The sequence below is a fragment of the Erythrolamprus reginae genome, chromosome 1 (assembly GCF_031021105.1).
Source record: "Erythrolamprus reginae isolate rEryReg1 chromosome 1, rEryReg1.hap1, whole genome shotgun sequence".
Classification (NCBI taxonomy): domain Eukaryota; kingdom Metazoa; phylum Chordata; class Lepidosauria; order Squamata; family Dipsadidae; genus Erythrolamprus; species Erythrolamprus reginae.
In genome coordinates this window covers 134,458,921-134,470,755 of record NC_091950.1, presented here as the reverse complement: position 1 = coordinate 134,470,755, position 11,835 = coordinate 134,458,921, and the positions used below count along the sequence as shown (strand labels likewise).

The window sequence follows — 11,835 nt, the reverse complement described above, 5'->3', positions numbered from 1 at the left end:
TCTTGTTGTCTTTCCATGCTTCTTCAAAATCTCTTCCGGAGACTTTGGAAATCCATCAAGTAGTGCTAGGGGATCCAAAGGATCTATTGCTTTCCTTTCTCCTTGCCAAGGGGAAGCATTCTTAGCTCTTTCCGAGGAGGAAAAAAAGCTAGCCCTAATTCACTATTGTGCTGTTCTCCAAACTAAGGAAAACTTCGAGCATCGGTTTTTTCAAAAGGTTACGTCAGATGGCTCTCATTAAAGGCCCTTCTTCCCCAGTTTGCTTTTTAGCTTCTAAAAATGTTTTTGCAATTCAATGTCATCCCAAGGAACGCACTTACAACCCAATTATAAACTTGTTTTTATAAAACGGATAGGATTATCTACTTATAAAGGGTTAATGGGGAAGAGCCTTCTCTGTGGTGGCTCCGACCCTCTGGAACCAGCTCCCCCCAGAGATTAGGATTGCCCCCACCCTCCTTGCCTTCTGGAAACTCCTTAAAACTCACCTCTGCCGTCAGGCATGGGGGAATTGAAACATCTCCCCCTTGCCCATGTAGTTTCTGTGTATGATTCGACTGTGTGCTTGTTTTTTATATATTGGGGTTTCTTTTGGATTTTTTAACCTAAAACTGTAATTTAGATCGCTAAATATTAGATTTGTTACTATGTTTTGTTTTTTACCATTGTTGTGAGCCGCCCCGAGTCTACGGAGAGGGGCGGCATATAAATCCAATAAATCTAATCTAATAATGAATCGGCTACTGTCAGTTTGAAGCTGAATCCTTTCAGCAGCTAATGGGTCAGATTTATATAAGCAGCCCCGGAAAAAATGTTTTTATGATTGTAGATTATGACTTATATTGCCCTGCATAAATATAAACAGTGCCCTGCTGGATCAAACTTCTGCCTGCACCAGTCTGTTCTCACACTGCCTAAACCAACGGCACAAGGAAGGCCATTAGTCTCCCAACAAATGGCCTGCAGAGACAGTTATACTGGCATCGAGGCTAATAGTCCTAACTGCTGAATGAGATGACTGCTGTAATGAGGAATGTCAGATGCTCAGAGCTATTTCCTGACCGGAGTGCCATACAAACCTAAGCAAGTCAATTTTGAAAAGTCCAACATTTATGGAAAGCCCACCAATCCAGTTGAAACAGTTGCTTGGGAAAAAAAGGAAAGGCCCTTAGTTTTTAACCCTTTTTAACAACTTTCTGCAGTTGTTGTGCCATCCGTGGTATGCTAGGTCAGTGTTTTTCAACCAGTGTGCCGCGACACACTATTGTGCCGCGACACATGGTCAGATGTGCCGCGAAGCTCAGAGAGAAAGAAAGAAAGAAAAAGAGAGAGAAAGAAAGCAAGAGAGAGAAAGAGCGCGCGCGAGAGAGAAAAAGAGAGAAAGAAAGCAAGAGAGAGAAAAAGAAAGCAAGAGAGAAAGAAAGCAAGAAAGTGAAAGAAAGAGAGGGATGGAAGGGGAGAAAGACATAGAGGGAGGAAGGGAGGGAGAGAGAAAGAGAGCAAAAAAGAGAGGAAGGAAGGAAGAAAAAGAAAGAGGGATAGAGAGAGAGATAGAAAGAGGAAGGAAGGGAGAGAAAGAGGGAGGGAGAGAGAAATGGAGAGAAAGGGAGGAAGAGAGAGAGAATTTTTTTGTCCAAACCTTTTTTAGCCACACACACCCCAATGTGCCCCAGGGTTTCGTAAATGTAAAAAATGTGCCGCGGCTCAAAAAAGGTTGAAAATCACAGTGCTAGGTAGACCTCAGTTTATTGGAGATGGAGCAGATTTTCAGGGGACGAAAGGCTGCAGCAAAAATTGACAATTATGTTCTCCTAGAAAGTGGAGCTCTATTCAGAGGATCTGCAGACTTGATACAAGGACAAGGTGTTAACAGACATTGTTTTCCAACCAACTAATTTAACTGATTAAACTATCAATATTAAATAGAAGAGATTTTTAGGGAATGTACAGCTATTTTAGAGTGTCTTTTTCCAAAATCATGCTTATAAACTTAGTTTAGAATATACCACTGGATGTGTCTCAAAAACACCAGCTCACTGACATAGGCTTTTTAAAAAAGAAATCAAACCCTTAGTACTGCACAACCTTGTTATTAGGATTTAATAAGATCAGTATTTTTAATAGTAGCCCTTTAAGTGTAATGCTAAAGAGCAACACTATTTTGGATAGTTGCTATCATATGATGAAATTCTACATTATAATTTAATAACAACAACAACAACAACTTGGAAGGGACCTTGAAGGTCTTCTAGTCCAACCCTCTGCTTAGACAGGAAACCCTACACTACTTCAGACAGATGGCTTCCAACATCTTCTTAAAAACTTCCAGTGTTGGAGCATTTACAACGTCTGGGGCAAGCTGTTCCACTGATTAATTGTTCTAACTGTCAAGAAATTTCTCCTTATTTCTAAGTTGCTTCTCTCCTTGTTTAGCTTCCACCCATAGCTTCTTGTTCTACCCTTAGGTGCTTTGGAGAATAGCTTGACTCCCTCTTCTTTGTGGCAACCCCTGAGATATTGGAACACTGCTATCATGTCTCCCCTGGTCCTTCTTTTCATTAAACTAGCCATGCCCAATTCTTGTAACCGTTTTTCATATGTTTTAGCCTCTAGTCCCCTAATCATCTTTGTCGCTCTTCTCTGCCCAGTAAACTGATTTTTCTTTAGGAACTCAGGTCCTGGGAATCAATTTTATAATTTTAATTAAAGAAGGAAGTTGTATAGAAATGACTAAAGAATATATAGTGTAGAAAAGCCAATTGTAAAATCAGACATTTTCTTCAGGCAACTAAAAATAACGGGGGAAAGAAACAGAAGAGGGAGAAGAGATAGATTGGATTGCACCTTCTCAGTGTTGAATTTTGGATTTCAATTCTGATCTGTCCCAATCAGCATAGACTATGACAGTGATAAGTAAATTCTAAAACACATGTAGGAAACAAAGTTATCTATCCCCAAGAGGGTTAATGGCATCAATTCCCTTTTACAAAATCACAAAAAAAATGTCATCAAAGAAATCACACAATTTAATGAAAAAAAGAAGCTGAAATAAAAAGGAAAATGAAAGACAAGGCATAGTAGAAATGAAAGAAAAGGACTATTCATTCCAACAAACAGTGTAAAATCTAATTGGCAGACCAACAAATTGGTTTAAGATTGAAAGGGAAAAAGGCAGCAAGAGAAATTAATATATCACTGTATGAAGTAGATGAAAATTGAACAGAACAATTTGATTTATGAAGTACAAATATATAGTTTATATTACAGAGGTCAGCAGAAATATTTTAAAAACAGGTTGTCTGAAACCCAACACAAAACCTGCAGAATTTAAAGAACTATCCCAGCTATGAGGAATGCCATTTGAGTAATAATAATCGTGAACCACTTCTTACCACACCCAGCTAGGGGGCAGAATTTAGCCAGTGCACTGATGTTACCTAATTTAGGTAATGAAAACATCTGCAAGAAAGCAACCAAGTTCAGAGAGCACCAAAGATCCCTCATTTCAACTCTGAGATACAAATACTATCCTTTGTTGGAATTTAGCCAATCTTGGCTACTCTGAAGAAGCCCCATAGAATTAGACCTAGTTAATTAGTACACTTGGATCAAATGTCTTCTGAAATACCAGAACTATAAGTTACATTAAGAACTTCAACAAATATCTTAGAAGAAGGCAATAGCAAGTCTATTGAGGCACTAAGTGACAATAATAATAATAATAATAATAATAATAATAATAATTATTATTATTATTATTATTATTATTATTATTATTATTATTATTATTAGATTTGTATGCCGCCCCTCTTCGAGGACTCAGAGCGGCTCACAACAGTAAAGCCAGGTTTGAAAGAGGTTTTACATTTGCCTATATATGCATTTGCCTATATATGCACATGGACACCTATGCACAAACATTTGCACACAGAGAGAGAGACAGAGAGAGAGACAGAGAGTATATACAAGACACTAAACAAAAACTTGGCTTTAGTGAAGTCCTTGCTCTAGTATTAGTAAAATTCAACAAGCAGTAACATTTGAGTAGGAACAGGGCTATAAAAAAATGAGGTGACAACTGCTAGAATTGCTTCTTTACTAGCGATGCAAGTTAAACATACAATGATGATCCATTACTAAATTCTCATCCATCCGGCATCACAACACAGGATTTAAACCAACTTTGGAATCTCCGCAAATACACAGGTGCGTAAGAAAGCCAAATTACAGAATTCTGCTATTCTAGGGCAGAAGGAATAGCACAAGGAATAACAATTTAATTCTGTAGTTTATTACTGCATCATCAAGGTGATGTTTCATCACCTCATGGACCAAAATATTTTGCCCCTTAATTATGGTCCCATAGAAAACATCTATGTCTTTTATGTGTGCTGTGAACATATGCACCAATGACAAATTCCATGTGTGTCCAATCACACTTGGCCAATAAAAAATTCTATCCTATCCTATCCTATCCTATGTGAGAAATAGGGGGAAATCATTTGTAGTATTTTAGGAGAAATTGATTAACTTACTGAAATTATTTGTGATGAAGGGGGAAATGATTACCAGTATATGCAATATTTCTTTTCTTTTTGTTTACTATATTATCTTTTCTATTTTTTCTTTTCTGCAGTTTCTATTTTGCTATTTTTGTCTTTTTTAAAAGATTGCATCATCTTTATTTTTGTAATATTTAATAAAATGACCACACGCAAAAAAAAATCTAGGTATCCAGAGGACAGTCATACTTTTCCTGGAAAACAGAATTTAGGCAATTCCTAGTAACAGACTGAAGCAATTTAAGATTGGGTTCGCTCATGCCGAGGTGAAAGGCAAGATGGAAGACACCTGGACTCAGAAGATCAGAGGTGGACAAAAATAAAGGCAATCTTCACTCAACATGACAGAAATGGGCAAATTCTATAGTTTTAGGAATGTCCTGTTTCATCCTGAACACACTAAATTATTATTGGTTCAGAGATTAACTTTCCCACAAATGCTAGATCCTTAAATGGTGGAACTGGCATAGTTTGAAGAAAGAAAGTAGTATTTTGGAGCTCCCTAACAATACATTTTGTTTAACCATAGTTTACAGAATAAAGCATAATGAGCCGGGGTGGCGCAGCAGGTAAAGTGCTGTCCTGCAGGCCACTGAAGCTGACTTGTAGATCTGAAGGTCAGCGGTTCAAATCTCATCACCGGCTCAAGGTTGACTCAGCCTTCCATCATCCGAGGTGGGTAAAATGAGGACCCGGATTATGGGGGCAATAGCCTGGCTCTGTTAAAAAAGTGCTATTGCTAACATGTTGTAAGCCGCCCTGAGTCTAAGGAGAAGGGCGGCATAAAAATCGAATAAATGAATGAATGAATGAATGAATGAATAAATAAATAAATAAATAAATAAATAAATAAATAAATAGCTGGCTTCCTGTAACACAGTAAAGCATTCAAGGTGATTTACAAACCTCGCATATATGTGCTAGTTGTTCCTGACTCTAGAGGGCAGTGCTCATTTTTGCTTCAAAGCCGAAGAGCCAGCGCTTTCCAAAGACTTTTCCATGGTCATGGGGCTGGCATGACCGAATGCCGAAAGCGTACGGAATGCTGTTACCTTCCCAAAGGTAGTCCCTATTTTTCTACCTGCATTTTACATGCTTTCGAACTGCTAGGTTGGCAGAAGCTGGGACAAGTAACGGGAGCTCACTCCGTTACCTGGCACTAGGGATTCGAACCTCCGAACTGCCGACCTTGCCAGTTTATAGCCAAAGAAGCTCAGCATCTTAGCCAACGCGTCTCTTACAAACCATACTGGTTCTATTATGTATCACATTAAGTAACAAACAAGCAAGTCATCATTTGGTTTATTATTATGCTGCATCAAACTAGTCATTACAATTTGAGTCAGGTGGCATCTTAAAGCTTCACAGATTTATTACATAGCACACTGTATAGGGGATTACACTTCACTCTTCGTTTGCTGCAGCATTTTAATGTAATTAAACTTATTCAAGTAAAGTTATGGCATGATTCAATCACAATGACTGTCTACCTTGTTGCTCTCAGGTATAGCCCTTCTTTTCCAAAAAGACAGTGAAAATTACATGCAGAATCATATTATTATTATTATTATTATTATTATTATTATTATTATTATTTATTAGATGTGTATGCCGCCCCTCTCCGTAGACTGCTGGCACAGAATGTGTTTTTTCATTAACCTGGGCCCTTAGCAAGGGGGAAAGCAGGTAAATTCTATACTGTGGATGGGAGAGGCAAAAATGGGGGAAAAACAAGCTAGGTCTGGTTCCTGGGGCAAAGGCCTCACTCTGCCACAGGATCCTTTTCAGCCAATCTGCTTGAAGGGCACTCTAAGTACTTAGATGGTTTTAGCAGCATCAGCCAATCTTGGTTGATCTGGATCAGAAGATTCTGGCTGTTTCTGGATGACTGAGTCCTCTCTCCTGGTGGAATATCCTGCAAACTAGTTTTAAGAAGCATTACATAAGGCTGTGCTTACATTTTTATGTAAGTAACATGTGCCGTTCTGGTGCTCTCGGCCCAAAATGCTATTTATAATCTCTTGGGATCATGCTGGTATACTTACAGACTCCATAATACATTAGAAAACAGAACTTTTCATTCATCTTTGCTGCATCCTCCAGCTGCCTTCTCCAGAAAAATAAAAGGAAGGAAAACAAGAGCATCTTAGTGAAAAAGACATTAAGAAATTGAACATCCTTCGATGGAGATTCCTTACAGACTGAAAGCATTTTCTCATCTGCTTCTCAGATTGCATAATTTTGTTTTTCTATTTTGCAAGGAGTTTACAGTTCAATCCTGAAAGGGTTTGCTGCGGGCTTGACTCCTATCACATTTACAATACAAGGTTATTGATTATCTCAGTCCTTTAACACGCGGATAATTAATCACACAATAGATTAGTAGGCACTTACCACTGATACTACTATTGCCACATTCAGCTCCTGAAGAAAAAATGCGACATAAATCTAATAAATAAATATTGCAGCTTAGTATAGATATAAACAAGAGGTTTCGAAACACCCTCTCTTAAAATTATGATTTAAAAAATATATATAGAAAGTTATTTAACCTTTTTTGAGCATAAGCATGTGAGATTCAGGATAGCAATGAACAGCACTGAATATTAAAAGGTATTTGACCTTAAAGTATTGTGTCAATGTTGTCTATTGTTATTTTTATTCTGTTGGTTTTGGGTGTTCTGGTTAATTCAGTTTATTCTGAATTCAATGTTCAACACCCAGACCTGCAATTATGAAATTATTAGCTATACAAATCAATATAATAAATATATCAAGAACTGACTTTGCTTAGTGTTCTAGGTGGCAAATATAAAACTATACAGGCCCCAATAAATTGAGTATGATCAACTATAACTCACGAAACACTTTTTATTAAAATATACATAAATAGGTTGCAAAGTATTTGAATTAGTGTAAGGTATGTTTTTATGCATCTGCTTTCTACAATCAGATTTTCTGTAGGACAATTGTTTTTCAAGCTCTTTAGATACATATGAGAATGTCCAGAAACAAACCAGCACAGCTTTTAACAGGATTCTTATTTAACCAAGGAATACCAGAAAAATATTACTTGCTTAGAGTAATCTGTGTTTCCATCTCACACTCCTTTCTTAACATTTTCCACATTGTCTTCCTGAATGACCCGGGATTGTAAATAAATAAACTGTGAGAAAGTAAAATGATTATTTTTTTAATAACAAACCACTACAGTTTGCTGTACTGTATTGGGAACTTTGGAAGACAATTATATTGGGAATTTAGCATGAGTATTCCTGCTTAGCCATGTTGTTAATGGATGCTTAGGTGATCTCTCTGTCTCTCTCTCTCAAACTTAGTTCCTCTCAATAATGTGGAAGTTCCATTATTTATTTATTGAGACTGTTACAAGAAATTATTAAATTATAAAATACACAAAACAGCTTAACAGAAGAAATTAAAGGGGTAAAATTCACGGGAATTTGATAGTTTTTGGTTGAGGCATACAGTGAATTGGAATAAAAGGCTTCTATAACCCAAAAGAAAACTCTTATATAAGAAAGAAATATTTTCATCCCACCATATTATTTCCAATGGACTAAATAAATCCATTCACGTATTTAATGTAAATCCATTCTCAAACTTAAGCCCAAAATTTGGTATAATTAACATTAAAAATACCAATTATAACTTATGAATCTTCTCTCTAATATATGTTGCATATTAGTAAGTTATCCTTTTTTTTTGCTCCTAATCAACTGTGCCAAATTCTCAGAGGCTGTCCAGACAAATTCCCTGAAGTCTTTTGGCAAGTTTTTAGAAATGGTTTCCCATTGCTTCTTTCCAAGGGCTAAGAGAAATGACTGGCCCGAGTTTACCAAGCTGGCTTTATACCCAATGCAAGAGTAAAACTCAGCCTGCATTTCTACCCTGGTGCCTTAACCACTATACCAACTGGCTTTCTAAATTATGCCATTTCCACTTAAATTCCACTAAATCTATGTGAGGCAAATTGGCCTATCCTCAGCTGGCCTATCTCAGATGCCAATCAGTCTATAGCTTTTCCGGATGTCATCCTTTTCTGTTATGATTCATTTATTCATTTCCAGCAAAGCTAACCAGTTCAAAATAAAGGCTTTTTTCCCTTGTTTGAAGAGCAGCTGCAAAATGAGGCCCAGAGAAAGGTGGATTTTTCCCAGTGTTGGATGAAACAGACCATAAACCATTCCTCTTTGCATTCTGGTATGAAATAGAAAATGTGTGAAAACAAGCCATTTTACAGTGTGCAAAAAGTGTAGAAAAAAAGGAACGATGACTAAAAATTGCATGTCTGAGCTGACACATTTTTGACAGATGACGTTGAAAGGAAGAAAAATTAAACAGCAAACGTAAAGCTAGGGTTTTTTTGCATAATTTTGAAGCATCTGAGAAGTGTCTAATAAATGATTCAAAACTGCATTGTTGTTTTTATCAAAATTTGAGAATAGATTCCACAGTGCCTACAACAGCACCATCCAAAATCTGCCTCAAATGAAGGAACAAGCATTCATTCTGGGAGGAAGATAAATTTAGGAAGAAGGAGGACTCCAGAGATATATTGCAAATAAAAAAAAGGTAATGGAAATTAATGCTCCAAAGATTAGTAGTCTCCTTATCTGTTTGGAGTATGCATTTCTTCCTTACTGTGTGCCATGACAGATCTTAAACTCAGTAAAATATGGAAGTTTTCAAGAAAATAATGTCTGATTGGGTAAGATGTACGTGCATGTTTAAGAGAGGAGATGTCCAATTCCTTAGTTATTTTATAATCTTTCTAGGCAGATTTAGAGCTCATCACGTAACCATCCCACTAGAAGAATCTGAGTCATTCCAACTAAATCCAGACCTTTTCTAATCTAAAGTTCCTTGGGGGGGGGGAAAAAAGCCAGACTGCTTAAAATGATAAGCATTTTATTCTGAGTCTTTCCAATTCACTCAATGGGAAGAACCATCCTAGGCACCAAGTCTGCTTTCTTACAGTAGCTGTGGTTGTGCAAGCTGTTACAAGGTTGGACATTCAACTCTTTTTAAGAGAAACCTTTCTCCTTATGGCCTTCAGTTGGAAGGGCAGTCCTCAGGCTCCAAGATGTAGCCGCTTCTAGAGGGCAGGTGAGTTAGAGAAGACGATACAGTGATGTCCGAGAAGCAGGTTAGCCGCTGTCACACGCACAGTGGGGAAATAGCAGCACAATGTGCGTTAGTCAGTGGCTCACCTCCTTCTGGAGAATTAACCAAACAGGCATCCGCTTCTAGGGTACCAATGACAGGCAATGACCCCGTCTCACCCCACCTCACCCTCTAACTGAGCACCTGAAATAAAAACATGCACCAGCAGAATCACTGTCCTTTTAAAACTGTTTTCTCTGCATTATTTCAGAAATGTTGGACCCGGTGATTTCAAAGCAGGCTTTCTTTTCCGTCCCCTTTTCCTTTTCAACCTGTGTAGCACAAATCGCAACCACAACCTCCCTTTCTCCTGCCCCCTCCAGAGCTGCAATTCCCCCCAACATTATTTATTTATTTATTAGATTTGCATGCCGCCCTTCTCCAAAGACTCGGGACTGTTCACAGAACATTCCTTGGGAAATTATAACCATTGGATTTAAGTCGAGGAGCATGGAATTGTAGTCTAACGCAACACAAGAGCAGAGGGCTGTTTTACATTCATCCTCAGCTCTGTAAAATGCAACGCCGTACTTTCAATACACTTAGGGGACCTTCCTCTCCATCCCTACTCATACCCAAGGGAAAAAATTGGAGGGGGGGATACTTAGGAAAATACCATATCTACATTACCCCAAGTGTTTCAGAAAGGCAAGAGATGCTACTGGGGAGGGAGAGGGAGGAACTGTTGCTATAAGTCCCGTCTCCCTCCGGAGAACAATTCACTCACTTGTCAGAGTAGTAACAAAATTCCCATTGATTTTTTAAAGCGGAATGAATCGGATCTTTGGTCCTGGCAGAGATTTCCTTCGGGGAGACACAGTGCATACTCCAGGGTCTTCGTCCTACTACATCATAAGCCAACTTGGGTGTTTCATCACTTTCGAGCCCGCAGTTCCAAACAAGCAGTTCTCCAACATCCTCCAGGAGAAGCAAACAGAGATCCTCTTTCTCTCTCTCTCTCTCTGTGTGTGCGATCTTTAAGTTCAGAGGGCGACAAAGTAAACTTTTCCAGCGATCAGGCAAGAAGAAGGTCTAGTTCCTCGTCCAAAGCATCCCTCACAATTTGCAATTTAAAATACCCCGCTGGGGCAAGCGCACTAAAAAGGAAATCGAAACACCGAAAGTCGAAGCGCTCATTTTATATATTTTATATTTTTTAGTACCTGCCGGGCCAAGTCAGGTCTGTCCAGAACCTCACTCGATCCTCACCGACTCCGGGGATCCTTCCTCGGCGGATCATCATCTAGCATCATTATCATTATTATTTTGAAGCAGAACTTTTATTCCCATCCTTTGTCAAAGCAAAGGTACTGGCAGTTGTGTGCAACCACAATTGAAGGATTAAACAAGGATTTGGCTCTAAACTGGCAAACCAAAAAGCAGATCCTGCCACTGGTTATTATTATTATTATTATTATTATTATTATTATTATTATTATTATTATTATTATTATTATTATTATTATTATAGTTGCCTGCACGCGATTCCTTTTTGCCCGACGCTCTCCGGTTTCGGAAAAGCAGGGAATAACTTGCCTCTCCTTTGCAGCCGGTCGCCCAAACGGGAGACCGCGGTCGGAAGTCCCCCACGCCTCACTTTTCATCTCCGCGGAGTTGCTCCCGAAGTACCTGAACTTGGAGAAGCGCTCGGGCAGGCGCTGCCTGGTACAGCTTCGGCGCTCTCCTTCCACCAGCTCCAGCTTCCGGGATTTGAAGCCTTCGGGGACCGTTTTCCCTTTTTGCAGGCGGAGAGGAAGAGGGCGGTGGCAAAAAGAAAAAAAAATCCCCTCTCTGCTTCTCTCCGCGCTCCCTTCAGCCAGCCAGCCCAGCTCCCTCTCTCACACACACACACCAGCCCCATGCCGACCACTGCAGCCGTGCAACCTGCTTTCCCTTTTGCTCCCCCCTCCGCCCCGCCCTAACTTCATGCAAATCGAGGCCGTGACGTGACGCCGCGATTGACCAATGGAAGCTGCGTCCGGCTAGCCGGCAGTCGCGCCCTCCGTCGGTCGGGCCAATCCGAAGCGCCCTTTCCGGGCCCGAGGGCCGGGCAACTCCCTCCTTCCTCTTTTCACTGTGAGTTACAGCG

At 39.3% G+C, this 11,835-nt stretch overlaps 1 long non-coding RNA gene across 1 annotated transcript; it reads right to left on the bottom strand.

The window, feature by feature from the left end:
* Positions 1 to 7,417: 7,417 nt before the first annotated feature.
* Positions 7,418 to 11,588, bottom strand: LOC139174887 (uncharacterized). The gene is made up of 2 exons (XR_011560444.1): positions 11,376 to 11,588; positions 7,418 to 10,843 (listed from the first exon to the last, which is right to left on the bottom strand). It is a non-coding gene; the product is annotated as an uncharacterized lncRNA (long non-coding RNA).
* Positions 11,589 to 11,835: the final 247 nt, after the last annotated feature.